Source organism: Haliotis rubra, unplaced genomic scaffold (genome assembly GCF_003918875.1).
Source record: "Haliotis rubra isolate DU_JTF1 unplaced genomic scaffold, ASM391887v1 Scf500, whole genome shotgun sequence".
NCBI lineage: Eukaryota > Metazoa > Mollusca > Gastropoda > Lepetellida > Haliotidae > Haliotis > Haliotis rubra.
Window position 1 is genome coordinate 305171 of NW_025767192.1, and position 20802 is coordinate 325972.

Below are 20802 nucleotides of genomic sequence, written 5' to 3' on the forward strand. Positions count from 1 at the left end.
TGAGGATCAAGTGACAAGATTGAATCTAAGAACACGCCCAAGTCTTTGACTTGATCAGCAAAGTAGATACATGAATTGTCAAATTCCAGTGAGTTGACTCCACACTTGGACCTCTGCTTGTTTGGACCAAGTAGAATGCACTCTGTCTTGTTGCTGTTGAGCTTAAGTTTGTTGTGGGTCATCCGGGATTTAACGTCATCACAGCAGTGACTCGTGTCTGTTAGTGCGCTACATGACTGTTCTTGGTCTGCAGGAAAACACTTGTATACCTGTGCGTCATCTGCGTATTGATGATCTATGTTGTATTCAGCAATCACACTTCCAAACTTCTTAACATACAAAGTGAAGAAGACCGGCCCTAGGACCGATCCCTGTGGTACACCATGTTTGAGATAGACTGGAGCAGAGTGATGTCCATCTATGAGCACAGTCTGACTGCGGGAGGTTAGGTAGGGCTTGAACCAACAGAGAGCGGTGCCATCAATGTGAAAATCATACCTGAGACGATGAATGAGCATGTTGTGATCAATTGTATCAAAAGCTGAACTTAAATCGAGGAGTGTTAAGATACCAATATTGCTGTTGTCCAAACCAAGTCGTAGATCATTTATAACTTTAAGAAGAGCAGTCTTAGTGGAGTGGTGAGCACGATAGGCTGACTGAAGATGGTCATACAAGTCATGTTGCTGGAGATGTTCTGACATCCTCATATTCACTGCTCGCTCAATGAGCTTTGAAACATACGAGAGGTTGGATACAGGTATGTAATTACCAAGTACGTTGCAATCAAGGTTTGGCTTCTTCAAGAGAAGTTTTGCTAGCGCAGATTTGATAACAGCGGGGATTTCACCGTGTTCAAGACGTGTGTTGATGATTCTGGTGAGTACTGGGAGAAGAACATTAAGATCGTCTAAAAGTACACATGTAGGCAACGGGTCAAGAGCGCAAGCTGTGGGGTTTGATCTCCTGGTCAACATACGTACTTCAGCCTCACTGAAAGGTCTGAAATGTGTCATTTCGCCATTGTCACTGGAGTCTCCAGTTTAGGGACACTCTGGAAACTCCAGGATCTTGTCTGGAGTCACTGTGGCCAAAATGTGGCATGTTACTAGTTTCCACCATTGAATCATGGATTTTGGCTATTTTATGATATGTCAACCAAGCCAGCGAGCCTGATCAATAGTCGGCTGTTGCGGTGAAACCAACGAACATGGTAAAGATTCTGGCAAACCTAAAACTTTAATCGCAGATTCAACCCGTGATTCAACCCACAATCAAACGTTTCCCGGGTGCACAAGGAACGCAACTTTGAACAGAGAGATGTTGCGCCTTCCACGACTGGCCCATGCCCCTTTAGGTCTTGAAGCAATGGTCGAAGAAATATTCCTCTCACCGCAGCCTTCTTCACAGGACGCTGTTTCGATCACCATACAGTTCAGATAGGCACCAGACCTGATCCGTATGTGTACTGATTAAACACAACAAATCCCGATCCCAATAGTTCATTTTCATCACGCTCAATCAGTCTGCTTATTTGCATATTCATGAGTTGAACGCTTGCTAAACGTGCCTTGTAGGTTTTTCTCTTATCTCAATCATCCTAGTCAGAGCTCCGTGATATGGGGCAGCTCCCATGGGCTTCTGGGTTATTGAACATCATTGAAACAGGAGATGGTTCACCGGCAGCTGTCACCGAGTGAAAGGACCTCCATTACAACAGGATTATTTACCGCACCCGAAGAGGTTGCGTGCCAAGGCGTTAACTCTCTGTCATAAATATACTTAGTACCTCACCATGCCCGAAGACTGACTGCATTGAATTAATCACAGGCTTTGCAAATAGACGAAGGTGAGAAGTTGTAGGTGCAATAAAATAAACATATTTGGTACTGAGGTTAAAAAAACCCAGATATACTGAAAGATTGTGTCGAATATACCGTGACTATCAGAAGTGCTTTGAGGTGTTCTTGCTTCGACACAATCACAAAATAATGACTAAATAATGAATAAGCAGAGCCCCAAACTCAACAAGCATGAGCTAATAATAAAAGAATGCAGGAAACAAAATAGATTAACTTCAGAAAGATCATGTCCTAGACACATTGCACATTGACCGGAAACAGGAATTCGGGTGAGTCTTGGCGCATTGTACGCTGATGTACCTCATAGATTAGATGCATACTGCCGGAAATGCTTTGAAAATGCTTTTTGGCTTCAATATCAATATGATGAATTTGACACAAGATAAAAGCACATATATGATACATGTACGACTCTACCTAGTTGGATATTAAAGCTCAGTTGAAAAAATGCACCTGAGGGGTGACTTCACAGGAGGAAAGGTTGACGTTTTAACAACATTTGTAAATATTCTAAGTACAAACTGTAGTTTTGAAATCAAAACCAGGTAGGAAACACAAACTGGATAGCTTTGATAAGGGTGTCAAACGCCGTGTAGTTTATAAACTGTATGAACGCAAAATCCCACTGACGTGTGCTAAAATACAAGATGAGATCAAAGATACAATACATGATTCGAAAACAACACTTTTTGTAGCTCTGGTAGAAATGGGGTTCAGGTACACCAAAAGGGGAGATGACAGAGATGTTTTTAGAGAAAAGTACTCAATCCTGTCCATGCGATCAGCTTATCTCAGAACAGTTGAAGAATACTGCAATTTGGGGTTTCAAATTAAAATCACTCAACCGATCGGAAAAGGCTTCCTTCAGATTGTTTTAAGGCACGAGTGTTACCATCAGGCAAAGATAGACGCCTGATCATCTTGCATACTGGTACCCGTAGCAAGGGACTGATTGGGGGTTGTGACTTTGTTTTTAAGGCCAAGAAATCTGATGGTGACTACCATAGCGAAATGAATGGGCAGGTATTTTTGGATTGGTTCGAACATCAACTTTTACCGCAGCTGGACGAACTAAGCGTTATTATTTTGGATAACACCAGTTACCATAACCTGCCTGTCCCTGGTACCATCACACCCACTATGAGCAATCTCAAGGCTCATTTGCAGGATTTTCTCACTTCCTGTAACGTGCCTTACAGGCAATCAGAAACAAAGCCCCAGCTCATGGAACAAATCCGGCAGTACAAAAAGCCAATCAAGTACATCATTGACGAACTAGCTGCAAAACAAGGTCACATAGTTCTGCGTACACCAGTACGGCACTGTGAGTTACAAACCCATCGAGCCGATCTTGGGTAACTGTAAGAATTTTATTGCTCGCAATAATACCACATTCAAGCTTTCAGACGTTAAAGAGCTTGTGTATGTTTCTTTTGCGAGAATTACCCCAGAAGTGTGGCAAAAGGCTGAAGACCGTGTTCTCAAAATCGAGGACGACTACCGAATGCGGGACGGCGTTAACGTCAGCCGAGTTGCACCTGTTGTAATTCCGCTAGAATCCTTGACCAGAAGTGATACTGACACTTAATATTTTGAGACGGTCCCTGACATGTACTGCCCATGCGTTACATGAACGCTGTCACCCTGTCTGCCTGCCAGGTGGGTCACAGTATCGTTTGTTTCTTAGAAGTGTTTCTACCATGGAGTTTTTCGATATTTTACGAGTAATCATTATGATTAGGGAATGGTACATCGTGATTACTCATATGCCATATTAGGTCGAGGTGGTATGAATGATTATATATGAATTTTGAATCTCGAATATCAACCATTATCAAATAATTGCCAAAAAGCATTTTCCAAGCATTTCTGGCCCTACTTTACTCTGCAGAATTGCAATGGCAAACTGAACGACTATCAGTAAAACTTTCGCTGACTTTATGTATAAAATACATTTACCTAATGCAGAGAGATATAGAATGTGTACAGAGAACGACTGTAGTTTAAGGAACGATTTAGAAATAGTCTTCTGGAGGGAGACAATGACTGATTTCACCCCATCTTTTTGAAGAAAGAAAATTAATGATTTATTTACTTGTTCTTACAAAGTAGCATTTGTTTTAAAAATGAACAGAAACATACTGTGTTCAACAAGACACCCAGGGATACCAAATGGCTTATCCATAACATGGTGCAATAAACACAGTGACATAGCATTGTAACGAAAACGCCAGAGAAAGATCAGTTTCTTTGTGCAAATTTAGTTTCACTGGGCGTAAAAACGGTATCGTATTTATCATTACCGTCGAAACATTACTAGAAAATAAAGAAAATGAGTTACAGCATTTGTATGTATCTTATGACCTCCATCGAAAACGTGAACAAGATCAATTGTGACATCACAGGTAAATGACATCACATGAATCCGTAATACAAGCATAACATTTTACGGCAACTGTCCACCAGATTGCTATACTCTTTCACGAGATATAACAAATGTTGTCAAATACAATAAGAGAACAATAAGATGCCTTTCTTTCCAGATAAGTCCCAGATCCATAAACTTAATGTAGCGTAAATATGTTTTAAACTATACAGGTATGATTGTCGTGGCATTTTGGAGCCTTGGTGATTGGGAGATATAATCATCCTTCCTGCAAATATTTTTTCAGCATGGTTTCTTTGTACGAGACTTTCAAATTCTACAAATATCAAGAACGATAACAAGAGTGCATAATTACCGAACTAGATAATGTACCTTCTCAGAAGGCATATGATATGAAATTGAAACTGCTTAATCAAAGTTTATTGATTATTTGAAGAAAACTGTATTCCTTCTTAAATTACTGTGGAAAATGCTTCTCGAAACTGGTAGTTCTTTCTGATAGGAAAGATAAATGTTGCGGCTAAATGATGGAATCGATAGTAACTCTATTTCCTTTCATTTATAAACACCTCTTGTACGGAAAAATACATCATCAGCGTGTCTATGAAATAGTCGTCGTTCTATGCCATGGGCCACAGGTGCAAATACATCGGTCCCATTAGGAAGCTCTCTAATATGAGTCTCATATATATTCATACAGCTCTCATGTTACACGTGACCAAACTCTCGTTCCGAGTAGATCTAGTATTTGAGTTGATGCACGTGTTATCTTCTTGGGCAAGGATCGATGGTGATAAAGACGTCGTTCTCTCCTTAGGAGGAATTCTTGAAAAGTCAAGTAGAATACTCTATAGCTGGCCCAGAAAGACCTTCCTATTTGGGATGTGATTCTGTGTCTAGTGAATGGTAATGTGGCCCGCTTGTTGCACCGTCATTTGATAAAATCACTCTCCGACGACTGTAATGGGATATCTAAACTTTGCGATTTTAAATTGATATTTTTAACTTCTATACCTACGACTACGATCATAAGTTTTCGACTGTACATCATTTTACTACATCTATTGTGGGAAAACCATATTTTTATAATAGGTTGTAAAACTAAAATTTGAATATCATAATACAAATTAACATTTTCAAACCGTAAGACCTTTAGGTAGCATTGCCACGCAAGGTTCAGAATTCATTGACCATTTCCGATCTTCAAACAAATAGAAATGAATTCAATTCCAAAGTTAGGACTATCACACATCAGATTATTATATATATTTGATGGGTTACATTTGATTGGTGACCAATTTGACGCACATATGAAACCTCTCCCACTTGTTTGGTCTGCGGATGCGTCTAAAACACGTGAACCCCATAAAACGTATTCTTAACCCGCATTCTTAAATGTCACTAACTCTTTGAGGAACGCATTCATATCTTTCTGGAGTATTTTTACATAACTACGGTATCATATACACGTAATTCGCCTGAGACACAATAACCCTGTTCTGACACTCGATGCGTGCACAAATGGTAATTACAATGTATATATTCATGGCCTATATTTAATGTCATGACTCAGGTTCGAATGTTCAGGAACGTGCTGTCAGCTTCATCTGTAGTAACAGTTTGTTTTCAGAGAAATGATATATTAGTATTTTTTGTCAGAATGATAAAATGCATTGCCGCATTTGCTGAATGATCTATTTGTACGACTTAACGGCAAAAACATGTGTGCTTATCCGTTGAAAGACTTATGTTGCTTCGCGCACTGAAATCAGCACAGTTATTTACATGTCTCTGATGTTTACGTAGAAATGTTGTAACACTGGTAATACGATATTTAAATATGGAATCTTTGAAAAACAAGTGTAAAAACAAATACGCCAATTGCGTGCATTTTGTGTAAAGATCAAGGAAAATGTTAAAACATTTTTTAACCTACACAACTCGATAAAATTGTTTCATTTCTTCTCGTTGTATGTTTTTCGCAATGGTATGTGATATTTTAAGGTGTATTCAATCATTGCGCTTCTCAAATAGGAAGCGAGTTCATCTGGCCTTCTCACAGAGGATAGTTAATCACAGGCAGGTGGACGGCAGACTAATAACTCGGTCAAAGTTGATGATAAGACATATACACCGGCTTTTTCCGAGGAAACAGATTTAATGTCGGGTTACCTTTCAAACCAATATCCATCCATTTCAAATGTGTTACTTTTGGTTTAGAGGTCAGACGTTGTAGCAATTTGGCGAGATTGATTATCGTGGCTGTTGAAAAAGTAAAGACTTCATCTTAGACCCTAGACGTTAAACGGAAAGCAAGAATTATGACATCTTGTAAACGTTGCTTGCGTTTTATGGTGTTCATGACGTAGTAAACGAACCTGAGTGTGTTCAACAGAATAAGTTGTTGAGCATGTGTTTTGGAGAGACTTCGACATAGGATAGTCTCGACCAACCACTTCCTACAAACACGTTATCAATTTACTTGTAAACTATTTCATTACCTCATGGTTTTCTATGGCAATGCATCAAGCCCTACATATGAGCAACATTTAATAGTCAATTTCCATCTGATTGTTTGCTTCATGGCGAATAATTGTGACTGTGTATTGTTTTCAGAAGAAATAATGCGAGATGTGAGTAAATATATGATTGAGTGTTTGTCCTATGTAAATCCATAATGCTTGAGTGTAGGTATGGTCAAGTATAACCAGACATGGTTTTGGCCTTGGTTTCTACACACTGTGGTTTCGCCTGAGTTTTTGTTTTCCAAGATTTGGCTAGGCGTGTCTACACAATGCACCTCAATCAGCTGGCATTATCGGTACATCCCAGGTGGTCCTAGTAAAGTAAATTCTTATACAACGCTTTTTTCATGTCTATTTTACTAAACTTGAATGTCAACACGAGCTGTACATCCCACAGCTGCGTTAATAAATAATAACACACGTGGAACAACATACACTCATACACACCGCGGTCTGAGAAGTGGACGTACCTGCAGGTGATTGGATAAAGTTTTCATCTAAGTACGTCTTCAAGATAGCAACAAAACTCGTGTGTGGAACGTCAAATCCAATGACTGAATGTGCAAGTATCAACCATTGCCGTTGGGGGGAACACGCTTCATGATATAGATAAGAGTCGGTAGAACACCTGCTCAATCCCCATTTATTTGATGGGAAATTTCACTTATATTATAGGGATGTGCACATTTTCCTACATTGCAGAAGGTCTATACTGTCAATACCGAATCGACCATAGCTGTCAAATATACAAATCTATAATATATTATTTATTTAGAAGGCTGGACTAAACAGTATATGTCAGACAATTTACAATTATTCATATGCTATCGGCTTATTTCGTTTAAAGCAAAATATATTCTTTGGAGGATAGTAGGGATAAATGAGCTGGAGGTCCATTAACAATATCATTATTGCGTGACGATCAAGACTCACACTAGAACTGACATATATTACCGACAGACCACGAAGTATTAAAGGCCAGAAGATCCAGGCACGAATAGGGGACACAACCTTCTACATGACATATTTACCACACTACCCTACCTATAACCTCTGACAAGACGAGCATGTTTAACGAACTTGCGGACAGTTCTACATTCATTATGTTAGACCAATACAACCGATCTAAACACTCGTTCAGGGCCCCGTTCCACAAAGCGATCGTAGAACTGGGATGATCGTAACTCCCATACGTTACCATAGACTTACGGCTGTCGTAGCGCTACGATCACTTTGAGGGATCATCCTCCCAGAAACAATTCCTAAAGCACCACGAACTTAACTCTGATATGCACTAGACCCTACACTAAAAACGTTAACTGATGGGGATATTATTTACAAGTATAGGGACATGTAATCACTTAGGTGTAAAGGCTTACGCATGATGCTTATGCAATGCTTCCCGAGGGAGAGATGTTACATGTTCTGGTTCCCATGTTACAAACACGTATACTGTGTTCAAGACATTCTCCGGTTTCGGCACGAGCCAGCTGCCATTAGTATAAACGTTATGATCGTTTGTGATTGCACACAGGAGACGAACAGCCGTTATGTAGTTACTTGGAATAATGTATGTGATTCTCATGAGTAATGCTAAAGTGTTGGTATCAACTAACAGTAAATGGCTTGTGTTGGAGCCTGTGTGGGCGTATATAGTTTTTGTGATGCATCGTCCTTTGAAGCATTTAAAAATACTTACATATTGCTTTCGGACAAAAAAATCCATGTTGAAATAAAAATATAAAATTCACAATAAATGTCATTAAGTGTTATTTTCGGTATTGTAGTTTCGATACAAATAACATGCAAGAATTAAACCTCATTTCTAGTATGTAACTGTGTGACCAGCCTAACAGTTCCCTCGTTCCCGTATTGATCTACTTTTGCAGTCTACGGAAATTTATAGATTGGCTTGTGGAAACGGCAAGATGAATGGAATATAATTCAATTTTATTCCAATGTTTGAAATTATGGGTCGGAGGATTTGTTGGTGAACTACTAAAAAACAGCTAACAGGATAAAAATTACTCTATCATCGGGTTAATTCTGTATTCGGTATCAGTAATATAATACTGTTGTTACATCGTCAGGATTAACGAATGTTCCAGGTAGAATCCAACATAGAAAATATTTCTCTTGAATTATATATAAGTAACTCAAAAATAAATACATGCAATCACAAAGGTACAACTAATACAAAATAAATGTATTAATATACATTATGTAAATACATTTGACAGGTCTCACTTTCTTTCCATTTTTTTAAAACAGATAAAATTTAAATCCACAACTTCTAATATCTATAAGAATGCATGCATGTGAACGCATAATGCCAATTAATGTGTCAGGTCTTGAGTCTTGGGTCTCACTGTCGTTACAGAGTGTCAGGAAATCTCTATCAGCAGGACATCACGACCGTGACTGAAATCAAGGAACCCTGTATAATGCTGTTATATATCCATGTAACAGAAAACATTTCCTCCGTGTCAGGGCGGGATGGGTTAGCCCAGTGGTTAAGGCCTTTGGTCGTCATGAAGACAGGTCAGGTTTGATTCCGACAAATGTTTAATGTGAGAAACCAGTATTGTGTCACACACCGTGACGTTGCTGGAATATTGTTCGCGCAAAACCACACTCACTCATTCATATTCGTAGACTTAGGTCACTGATTTACACCCGACTAGTTAACGCTGTTCAGCAATCAGAGGTCAGAGTAGCATTTACCTGAAGGGCAGCTAAAAGGTAGATCAATTTGTCTGGATTATATTACTGTACAAATGACTGCACGGACAGAAAATACGTCGCCTCAAGTGGTGTCGGGTCCGATGTCTGGTAAATACCAGTTAACTAAGGATAATGGCGAGAAGAATTCCCAAAGACCTGATAGGTATGTCCGCCTAATGATGATGTCCTATATTCTGACCTTCTGGTTATTCGCAGTAAATGGTTTGAAGGTTGTACACAGCAATTGCTGGTAGCAGGTGTTTCCAGGACGATGTTGTTCTGGTTGACTGGGTTTGACTGCCAGACGCTCTTCCTCTCTTCTCGTGATTCCTTGTCGTCGTGACAAAGAAGATACCAAGGTGAGACGAAACTGGGTTTGGCGTTGTGTCCAACTTAACTGCATTTGCTTAGCAACCTGCATGCCCGTGTGTGGCTTCTTGTACAAGTCCGCTGACGTATCATCTCGAAGTTTAACATGTCTTCCCTTGTCGGACACTTTATCCAAACTCCGAGCCAAACAGACTTTGTTTTTCAGTTATACCGAAGGTCAGGCTGTACAAGGGTACAACCTGTTAACGTACTTTTTCACGACGCGATCAAAAGATCGAACCTACCGACCGCTCTTGGAGCAGACGTTCTATCCACTGCATCTCGAATGTAGTGTCGATAATGATGGTCTTATATATATTATTGTTAGCTTAATGGAACACGTCTCCATGTAACATGATATAGGCTTGTTAAGAAGATGATAGATAGATGGATAGATTCATGGATAAACAGATAAAAGATGGAAGGAAGGACGGACGGACGGACAGACAGACAGACAACAAACAGACAGGCTTGCACATATATATGTATGTATATTCATAAACAATAGATTTCTGCGGGTGTATGAGCAATAAAGAGCCGTTGAACGGTGAAAGATCTTGTGCAGATAAAGGCGTTATGACAAGAAACATCTGACTCATCTATTATATATGGATATGAAACAGTCTTAAATTGGTTGAACCATCGTTCCACACCATCAGGACATGATCCGACATCAGCGAAGATCAAATTAAGACTATAACTGTCCACAGAAGATGCGTATAATATTGTCCTTGAAGAGCATGTGTACTGATCTTTGACATCGCGAAAATAGAGGGCGGAATTCTATATATGTTACGCAGACACTGACATACAAGCCATAGAGGATATTAGATTATATACATGAGGCCTGCGAGAAAATGTAATAATCACGCACTGTTCAAAAGACGTTTCTGTATACTTTGTATATAATTGCAACGTTGATACAATAATACAGCATTAAATTACCGCTGACATTCACGTGGCATCACAGAAAAATCAACTCGTATAATTTCTGCACGTTTTTGTACCTCTTATGCCCTATGGAATCTGTGGCGTCAGATACTCGCGACTGATATTACCCGGAGCTGACGTTTCGCATCTGTAACTTGTAACCTCGTGCGGCTTGGCTTCATTATAACACATCAGACACAAAAGAAATCTTGATCCCAACACTTCAACCTGGGTGTGGGGGTGTGGGGTGTGGGGGGTGGGTTTGATGAGTAGCCTAGTGGTTATTAAAGCGGTTACTCGTCACGCCGAAAACCTAGGTTCGATTCCCGACATGGGTAAAATGTGTGAATCCCATTTCTGGTGTCCCCCACCGTGATATTGCTGGAATATTGCTAAAACGGCGTAAAACCACACTCATTCATTCACTCAACCTTGATTGATTGAGTGATGAGTACGAATGGGTTCACGCTGCGTTTACAAAGACCCAGCTGCATCAAGGTTGGAGAGACCAGAATGGGCCTCACACACGCGGTGAACTAACCGGGGTGGTCGGCGTAACGAGAGAAAGCTGTAACCACCAAGCTACCTGCAGCAATAATCGTTTCATTTCGACGTGCAGAGTTACGGACACCTGAAATTTATAATTGTGGGTACAAATGCCGGTTCCGCCCGATATATGTTTCTAGGTTTGTCAGCAACATAACCCAGCTCGTAGGTTACATCAAACTAGAAAACATGTGAGACTTCCATTATTTCAGGCTTTCTTCCATAAGTATACTGACACACTGTGATATAATTCGAGCACTGCTCGTAGCAGCCACAAATCCAAACCCCACAATGGGGTGATTTTAGTTTGCACTCAGCAATATATGTCCGCTATATGGCGGAGGTCTACAAACAATTGAGTTTGGAGCAGACAATCCAGTGCATGTGTATGTGCAGAATTGAGGTACAAATAAATATTGATTAAATCTACTGTTTCTGCTGTTTGTTTGCTGTTAAACGCCTCACTCGGCAATATTCGAGCAATATAGCGGCGGTCTATAAATAGTCGAGGACCAGACAATCCAGTGATCAACAGCATGAGCATCGATCTACGCAATTGGGGTACGATGACATGTGTCAACCAAGTCAGCGAGTCTGACCACCCCATCCCGTTAGTCGCCTCTTACGACAAACATGGTTTGCTGTTGACGAATTCTAACCCGGATCTAAGCCACAAATGATATCAAATGATCTAATGCACTCTCACAGCGTGAAGTTGCCGAACTGAAATATAGTTCTCAGTGGCATTGATCAATTTAACGCGCTCATCTATTGGTTTAGTCAAACACAAGTTGTTGATATTGATATCATGCAAAGAACAGAGTTCCCATATCATACTACTGCTGTACTTACTCAGATGAGTTCTGAACCAACGACGCAACAGCCAGGTATGATATATGAGCTATGAAAATAAACGTCGTTGTCTAAAAGGTACGTGTTAGATATCGACTGTTAAATAACCAGCTGATATAAGTAAAAAACATATCTCAAGATATCAAGTACAAAGACATCTGTCTGTTCCCTCCACATGAACTTCCTCTTGCGATGGCCATCTTTACAGGAGGTCGCATTCAACCGATTCTAGAACGATATAGCCTCGTCATAAATTTTTCCGCCATTTCATCGGCAGGCGAAGATCTTCAAAGGAAGTGCCCTACACGTGTCAACATGCCTTGCCACATGACGGCTCATAGCTATGCACTGTATGTTTATTTTTACAAGTTACATTATTTGACTTTTGAAGGATAAACTTCAGCAAACAACAAAAGGGTTATCCACGGTCAGAACGACTGAGACATTCTAAAACAGGATCGTGCCCTTGTTATTGTAACTTCAGGAATTTTGGGGTTGTTTGTCATTGTATTAAACCTGGTGCTGATTTCATTTGAAAAATCAAACATTTGTTATTGTAACAAGGTGTGAGTCTTTTGAGATGCAACGTGCTTCAGGATGTTTGGGCTGTTTAAGTTCATTGTAGTAAAACTGGGGTTGATCGTAGATGAAAAATCAAATATTAGCAGTCGTTAAGCACAGGCAAGCTCTCCTACATGTTTATATACAGTAACAGAATTGCCGTCGCACAGTGGGTGGTAGGCAAATAGTAGCTCATTCCGTCGATCACTGATTTGCTTTGTCAAGACCACCGACACGTGAATGGAATAAGTTCCTTTCACACATTTCATTATACATATCTGTGTGTGTCCGTGTGCATAAGCGCGTGTGTGAGTAAATATACATATAGATAAACAGAAATTATATAGCAACCAATCATATGTAGATGTTGTCCAATAATATGACGTTTATGTCAAACTTGACAAATGTTAACAGTCTTCAAGATTTGGATTTGCTTGTGGCAGTTTGATGCAGAATAAACTCACGAGAAACCTGATCGGAATACTTGAAAAACGTTTGTTGCAACAAATAAGCTGGTGTCCCCGCCGCGATATTGCTGGAATATTGCTAAAACAACTTCAGTCAGTTTGAGTTGAAAAAGCTTGTGCAAAAAGCTCCCATACTTCTTCTTTTAGTTAAAGCTTTAGTCTTCTCTTGCCAGATAGCGATTGAGAGGAGACCTAACTAATGACGTTCTTCTATGACGTTTGTGGCGCAACGTCAGAAGATGAATGGACGTTGTGGAAGCACTGTATGTTCAGGAAATTATCGAGACGGTGTTTGCGACTGGTGTAGGAGACTGCAAGGAGTACACTGGTAAGACGATATGCCAGTGTTGAAATCATTTCTCTTCACGTGTTATTTACAACATGAAGTAATTTATGCATGAAACAAAGGATTGTAAAAGCACTGCCATGTCTTTCAGTGATGGACGACGACTGAAAGACTACTAGACTCTTGAGGATAAATACGGTTTACGTTGTGTTCAATATTACTGTGACGTCCTCTTACATCTCAGAGAATGTTTGTTTGCGCTAGTGGGTACCGATGCCATCTGTATAGTGTTTTCCCATTAGGATACCATGCCGCAGTTTGGCATGGATACCCAACTCAGATGAACCATACTGACTGAATTGCGATGCATTACATCACCTACCTGAACCTAGACGAACCAACACTCACTCTCTCTTCTACAACCACCGTTGGCCTCAGTTAAAACAACATGTCGCCACGATATCTTCCACTTTGGTGTTTTCATGTCTGATGATTTTGCTACAGGAGATTGGCCCCATTCTCTCTCACTAATAGGCTCTTAAACGCTGTAACCAGATAACCAGTGCTCCATAAATACACTGGAGGTGTCGTGAAGCAGAAAACCAGACAGGGGTTTAATGCCCAACATCCACAGAAAACACATAAGCCTAGACAACAATGCGATCCATCTACATTTAATGATTTAAACGTAAGATACACTACTTGAAATGGAGAACATGAAACATACGGGAAAACAATTCGGAGGGAACAGCACAATGACCTTAAGGGCACGAAAACACGAAAGGGAAATAATGCAAACGGTTTTAAAACTTCATCAAGACAAAACAAGACCTATGTCCTTTGAAGCGCGGCTTGTGGAAAATGGTAATGAAGAATAAGAAATAATGTTCCTACTTATATTGCCCTAGACTCTTTAGAGAAATTGCGAGCTCAAACTACTAATGTTATTACCCGGTCAGTGGTTCAGCATGTACTCGATTTTCTTTCACAGCTCCCTTTAAACATGATATCTTTGAGGACTAAACATTGAAATGTATATTGACATGCAGATCCTGAAACACAAGAAATATTCCAACATACCCTGGAAACCACCCCCTTCCCCAAAGAAGTCGCCAATACTGTAGCAAGCCTATCTTATTTCGGTTTCGTTGAAAAAGATATTTTCTTTAGGCCTTACCTCTTTATCTATCAAAAGACAATTCAACAGTACAATATTTCAAATTTCAAATATTTTCATATCAGGGACAAAATACTAGTTTAGTGGGATTGAAATCAAACAAGGGGTGTACCTTGAACGTTATTTCAATGCCAGCAAAATAATATTCTTCAAGCATTGCTGCTGAATCTGTTGTACATCAAATGAACTAATTGCTCCAGAATCATGGGGAATACATAACACACGTTTCCAATAATCAGATTGAATGAAAGCTGTTGCTTCTAGCATGGTGCTCCTTTCATTGAATGCCAGTGCTACAAAAGGTTAAAATAACGCCCACGTTTAGCCACTCGTTTTTTGACAGAAATGTCGCAAGTGAAAGTTAGACTATCTTAAAATAACACATGTGGGATTGTGTGCGATTACATCTGTCCTTCATTATATCAGGCTGACTACAGTACACCTCTTACAACATCCGATATTTTTTCATAGAACAGCTAGGAACAGCATGTACTTCCTGTGGCATGCGTTAATCGATGTGTTTTAAGATAAAGCGAGTTATTGACAGATAATGAAAACAACCTTATGTCTAGGGTAATCAGAACTAATATTTTTTTTACCAGAAAATTGTTTTAAAAGGCGTCTACAGAAAAACAAAAAATCAAACGGAGCCCAGGTCAAGGTTTAATTTATTCTTAAGCCGTGGCTTTACGAAACGTAGGTATTAAACACAACCATATGTCTAGAGTAATCACGACTAACATTTTGTGCCAGAAATATTGTTTAAACATTCATCCACAGCAAAAGAAAAATTCAAACGCAGCCCTGAACAAAAATAAATGTACCATTATGCTGGGCACTTGAGTTGGACGTTCCTTTAATGTATTCTCTTGATCCTGGATGAAAGATTATGAGTCGCCTGGATAAGGGTGGGGGGACTTAACAAGCCCATTGAAGCATTCAAGGGGGTTCATGTATATTGCTGCGTATGAAACTCTGAGTTGCTGAGAGTTAAATTTAACAAATCAAATTCTTTTCCGCACGTATATCGAGCAGGTTACCCAATCGCTAAAGTCTCCGCAATTCGTTATGCACAGTTATGGCCCTTAGGTGAACCAGGATGCACTGAGTCTTTGTTTGAACCCCAGATTCAGACTGATTATGAATGCTATATCATGGTTAAAGTTAAGGAGTACTGTACGTGTATTGTCAAGCTCATGCTCGTATGTGTGTGCTTGTACGTGGTGTCCCGATTCTGCTGGCGTTATAGTGTTAACCACTATAGTGAAATACCATTCTGAAGTGTGAGAAAGATGATAAACCCAGATTCAGTATATTGAATGCTAAACGACCATTTTGAAAAACATTCTTCGTTCGTTTTTTTTGCTTTCAATTGTATGGAGTTGAATAAGATCACAAAAGCTTAAAATAGCCACGAAAATATTGCTATCGAGAGCAGTGGAGATCTATCACAATATTTTTCGAAGCTTTAATTGCATAAAAAACAAGTGATAAGACCTTACTCTATTTTCAATTACTTGCAAGTGACAGGCGCGGTAAAAAACAACCATCGGCCTAAACGTCTTTTTGTGTGATGCGGCCGGGGAACACACGCAGACGTAGTAAATTGAATGCAAAACGATCACACATTGTTGAATTTTCAGTTACTGCCAGTCGTCGAAACAACAAGTGTCAGGCACGGTAACAACAAATACCGACCTTTACGTATTTCGATGTGAGCGCCCGGGGATCGAATGAACGACTCTCCATTCTTTGAACACAATCCACTAAACCACCGTGGGTTTGGCAGTTTGTGGATAAAATGTCCTAGGTTTGAGCAACAGATTTGTCGTGATAATTAACCTCGTGTTTTCACAAGGATATAATGGTCTCAATGATTTAAGGGCCGGTGAGATAGCAGAATGGTTAAAGCTCCGGCTTGTCATGTTGAAGACCAAGGTTCAATTCCTCAAATGGGTACATTTTGTGAATTTCTGGTGCCCCCGCTGTGATATTGCTGGAATATTGTTGAAAGCGGTGTAAAACCATATTCACTCACTCACTGACTGGTTTCGCCAAAGCGGTGAACATGTACCCTTCTGGGACCTTCCTCTCCCACCATGTGACATAATCATCACATAATGTTCAAAGCGAGCCCAATTGCTGTTTCCATAGGAATTAACACAGAATGGCCTGTATGATTTTTTGGCAAGACGCACTGAATGAAAACATCTTCTCAAAATAACACGTCTGTGAATCTGGGATTGAAAACACTCTCTGTGATTTGCATGTCTTAACATAAAGCGCAACAACACTGTAATTGAAAACATCCACCGGAAGAAGAAACTAATCAGAACGAGGCTGCTAAAAAGGGAAATTGAAATGGTTCTCTCTGATTGGAATTCTTGCTATCAGCGCTATTAAAGTTTCTTTGAAATCTTCCTGGAGTTGGGAATCTTGATTACAAACCCTTACAGAATGCATTTTTCAGACATATTGAAAAACATTCTTCGTTCGTTTTTGCTTTCAATTGTATGGAGTGGAATAAGATCACAAGAGCTGGAAATAGCCACTAAATATTGCTATCGAGAGCAGTGGAGATCTATCACAATATTTTTCGAAGCTACAATTGCATATAAAACACACTACAGGATACCTGATGAGATCACAGTTTATAAGGTCAAGATATAAAGGAAATGGAGACAGAATCATTCTGTTTAAAAGATACAGGGAGCATGTTTGTTTTGTCTTTCTTTTTTAACTTACGCTTATTTACAGTACATACATATAGGTGCTTCGCTTGACGCAGGTTGCCGATTCTTTTAGCCAGATGAAACGATGTATAACGCTCATTAAAACATCGTGTGTGGAAGTGAAGCTTTTACCCGTGTCAGACGTTTTGTATTTAACTATTTTCGTTAAATCAACAGGATGTTGATGTATACATGTATCCATTTCGTAATATGAAGTAAGGTGTTCCATATAAATCCTGTGAGTGACTTTTTTTGGTTTGAAGCCGTTTTCAACAGTATCCGAGTTCTATCTTGACGTGTCAGACAGAGGTGACACAGGGCCAAGGCATTCTGCGTGAAACCCACAAACACTGGGTGTGGAGCAGACAAATCTAGAAACATAATTGTGGGAACCGGTGTTCGCAATATTGATCATTCGGTTTCTCTGCACAGCGTCGTAGATGACTAGACCATCTGAGTGTTTGTTTTGTTAATTGTTTGACACAGCTCTCAGCGATATTCCAGCTATATGACAGTGGTCTTCATATAACAGAGCCTCGGCATGACAATCCAGTGACTGGCATCATGGGCATCGACCATCATGGGCATCTACGCAACCTGGATAAGATTACACTTGTCAAACAAGTCAGCGAGTCTGACCATCCGATCACGTTAGTCATCTCTTACAACAAAATGGGTTGCTGAAGACCAGGCCCCGATTTCTCGAAACAAACTTAAGTCTGAGTTTCGACTTAAGTTAGAGTTTTTACTCAAATTTGAGAAAATGCATTTCCCAGAATGAACTAAAATCGATATTAAACTCAAACATAGTAGACAAATTGAGTTTGGTGGATATATAACTAAAGTTGTTTGGGCTTTTTTTTTAAAAAAATGCAGTTGAGTTAAAAATTCAGCTGTTTCAAATTGTCCAACTCAGTTTGAAATTTGAGTAAAAACTTAAGTTTGTTTCGAGAAATCGGGGCCAGGTCTGTCCTAGATCGTCACAGATGGCCATATTAAAGAAAAATCAGAGTAATCAAGACGTCACACATGTGGGATGCACACTTCTGCATGCCAGCCCTGGCATTTATTTCAAATTACATCAACCGTCCCATTGTGAGTTCGAAGTAATTACTTCCCGTGTGCATCGGGAAAGTTCTGATGTGTTAGTAGTCAAGGGATACCCGTACGGTTTGCTGAGAGATATCAAACACGTCCGAGGCAGTACCCAACGGGTAGCTTGGATCCCAATGGATCGGAATTATAAAATGTTTCGAACTGTTCTCACGCAGATCGCAGGTTACATCTTTTCAAATATTTATTGAATAGGCAGGTTGGACAGAAGTTCAAAGGGGATGCAACCTAGAACGGTGGTACATAACTTAATGGGAGCTTGATGTGGGTTGTTCCCAAAACCCGAGGACTTCAAGCATCATCGGAAACAGATCCTTTTTTAAATCTGAAGACATTCACCCTTTCATCATACCCATTAATCGCCCAAGAATGCTTCCCATTTTTCAGTGTGTAAACTCCGATAAAGAAATGGGGCTTATCATGGTTTGGGATCTATGGATAACGTATTCTGAAACAACTATGAACGGCTAACTCATATAACAATCCCGAAAGGTTGTATTGATTGTTGATTCAGAAGGTAAGACGCTGCATTGATGATATAAGGTGATAAAAGGCGTCCGTGATAAGTGATGTGACGTTCAGCCTATTTGTACATAAACCGATTTCCAGATCCTTCAAGCCATATTACCTTCAATATCTTCTCGAGATCTCAGGTGACATTTACTGTCTCGCAAATCCCATTATCCTACAGACAGGATCCTGCGGGCGCCTCTTCACTTTATAATAACAATCCACGGTAGTGTCATCATATTGATCAGATTGATTCCAACAGCAGTTTCAAATAACAGAACAAGCACAATAGACTTACACTCCTGTAAGAATCATAATACATTATACATGTACGTCTGTGATATTATCTGTAAATGCTTTCTGTATTGTATTGAAAAATTTACGTCGTTGCGACAAAATAATTCACTCTTAAATGTAATCAATGATTGTTATAAAAAAGCAGCGTGGATGAAATTTTCAATCATCTTGGTCACCTGGGGCAATTAGTCGCCTTTTGGACAAGCATTAATTGATAGGGAGATGTGGGTCTGTCTGCATCAGGCCTGAGAATGTTGATGAGATCGATGTAAGTTACACTGGTAAACTATTTGAGTCAGACTTGGATTAGACATTCGTCTCCTGCAAAAACACGTTTGGTTTGTTTTTAGGTAGTTACGAAAAACATGTTTTGTATCTTTACAAAACTCTCCTTGATGTAGCACGACGCAAAACGAATCTATTGTCGAAATAACTCTATTATCCCGGTAAAAAAATAACAGAGAGGGATTGATACACTTGTACTCTATTGGGGATTACCAAAACAGGAATATTCATTTGGTTCCTTCGTTAAAAATAAGTTTGTAGTCTTGATTGAGTGAGTGAGTGCATTGGGTTTAAAGAAACCTTGAACAGTTGCCAATACCTCAAAGTGTATTGGCTTCATGTGCATGGAAATCCGAAGTGATGCAGGCCACAGATGTAAATCTTTGCATGTGAAACTATTGTTTGTTTGTTGTCTAACGCCTCACTCAGCAATATTCCAGCTTTCTGGCGGTGGTCTGTAATTTATTGATTCAGGACCAGACAATCCAGTGATCAACAACATGAGCACCGATCTACGCAACTGGGATACGATGACATGTTTCAACCTAGTCATCGAGCCTGATCATTAGTCGCCTCTTGCGGTAAAATTAACAAGTTTGGTTATGGTTCTGGGAAACTTAAGATCATAATGGCAGATTCAACCTGTTATTCAACCCACAATCAAAGGTTCCCTGGTTGCCAAAGGTAAGCAAGTGTGATCTGTGAATGGATGAGTCTAAAAAGACTTTACCGCTGTATGTTTTGAACCAGGGGTCGAAAAATTATTGCTCTCTGAAAAACATCCAAACCGGCCTCACTATAATCATGACATACCGGGGACCTGGCATTTCAAAAACATACTAAAGACGACGAGATATCTGTAAAGTTCAAATGCTCATTATCTCAATTGCCTTAGACACTAGATGAGATCCTTCACTGCAGCCTTATTCAAAGGACGCTTGTTCGATCTCCATATAGTTCAGATAGGCACCAGACCTAATCCGTATACGTACTGATTAAACACAACATATCCCGATCCCAATAGTTCATTTTCATCACGCTCAATCAGTCTGCTTATTTGCATATTCATGAGTTGAACGCTTGCTAAACGTGCCTTGTAGGTTTTTCTCTTATCTCAATCCTCCTAGTCAGAGCTCCGTGATATGGGGCAGCTCCCATGGGCTTGTGGGTTATTGAACAT